This window comes from Globicephala melas, chromosome X, assembly GCF_963455315.2.
Source record: "Globicephala melas chromosome X, mGloMel1.2, whole genome shotgun sequence".
Classification (NCBI taxonomy): Eukaryota; Metazoa; Chordata; class Mammalia; order Artiodactyla; family Delphinidae; genus Globicephala; species Globicephala melas.
The window spans coordinates 37,574,002-37,575,805 of NC_083335.1; positions in this window are offsets into that span (position 1 = coordinate 37,574,002).

The window sequence follows — 1,804 nt, forward strand, 5'->3', positions numbered from 1 at the left end:
GGCCATAGTGATTATAGTCTGGGTCTCATAATTCTGATATCTGAAATATCTGTGAATTTGTATTCATTGTCTATTTTTTCTTTGGGCTGTCACTTACAATGTATTTTTTTTCCTTATGTGTCCACTTATCTTTGACTGTGTGCCAATATATTATTGAAAAATTATTTATCAGACTGATTTCAGGCATGGGAAGACAGAACCTTCCTGCAGAGAGCATTTTCACCTGCTTCTGCTAAATGCCTGGGGTCACTACCTGTCCAAGACCACTTTAATCCAAGTTCAGGGCTTGAAGTTCCTCGGATCACTCTGGTGATGGATACCTAGACTGCAAGTCCATGCCAGGGCTTGTTGCTTCTGGTTCACCATTATCCCAAAGGGGTAGCCACTTCTTTTCAGCTTAGAGTGGCTGGAGGGCTTATCAGATCTACTCAATGGGGGTGAGGACTTCAACTTTTGGTCTCTTTTCCCATCAGGCCGCCAAAACCACAGCTCAGTGTCACACTTCTTCCTTCTGGATCCACCTAATGCCCTCAGGCAAAAGTGGCTTTGAGTGCTGGGCTTTCCTATTTGGGTTTTTGCTTTCTTCTAGATTTTAGCCTCAGAGTTTCTTAGCACTTAATGAAGATAATTTCTTTTCACATTTCACCCAGTATTTTTTAGTTGTCCTCATTGCGATGGTGAGTGCAAATGACTTAGCCTGCCATTACTCGGAGCAGAAGTGTGCACCACCCTTCTAACTTCTCTCCTTGTCCCCAGTCTCTCTTTCTTCCAGTTCTTCCTCCAGAAAGTAACTGAAAGTTTCTTCCTGATGGTGTCATTTTCCTGCACAAAGCCTCCAAAAGCTTACTGTTGAATGTAAGATAGAAATCAAATTCCTTACTTTGGACAATCAGATCTAAAACTCTCTTTCTGAGAAACTACTGTATAGCACAGGGAACTCTACTCAGTACTCCGTGGTGACCTAAATGCAAAGGAAATCTAAAAAAGATGGGATATGTGTATACATATAACCGATTCATGTTGCTGTAAAGCAGAAACTAAGACAACATTGTAAAGGAACTATACTGCAATAAAAATTAACTTAAAAAAAAGAAGAGATGGAAATGAAAACTGGAGTATGTGGAATAGGTTATGGAGAGAAAGGTTGAGGATGAAAAGTTCTCTGCCAATCATCAGAAGACTTTGAACTTTTTAAAGTAAGAAAATGATGTGATTTTATTTGGGTTTACACATGGCACTTTGTGGGCAGTATGGAAATTGGGTAGGTGTCCTAAAGAGAATGTTTGCATTCCCCCCAAATCTATGTGTTGAAATGCTAATCCCCAAGATAACGGTATTAGTAGGTGGGGTCTCTGGGAGGTGCCTAAGTCATAAGGTTGGAACCCTCATGAATGAGATTAGTGCCTTATTTAAGAGGGTCCAGAGAGATACTTTGCCCCTTCCACCATGTGAGGACATCTTGACAAGTTGCCATCTATGATCCAGGAAGTGGCCTTCACCAGACACCAAAGCTGCTGGTGCCTTGATCTTGGACTAACCAGCGTCTAGGACTGTGAAAAATAAATGTTTGCTGTTTATAAGTAAAAAAAAAAATACAGTGAAACTCTCCTTCTTAGCTTCAGTTATTCACCGAGGAGGTGTTTTCTGTGCACTGAATGTGTGGCCATCATTAGGCCAGGTGCCACCTATTCTTTTGCTTCTTACCTATTTGGCCTCTTGCCTTACCTCCCAATCCACCTCATACTCTAGACAAACTGAAATATTCGCAGTCATGTGTCAGAGCTGGGTCAGAACACAGATGGGC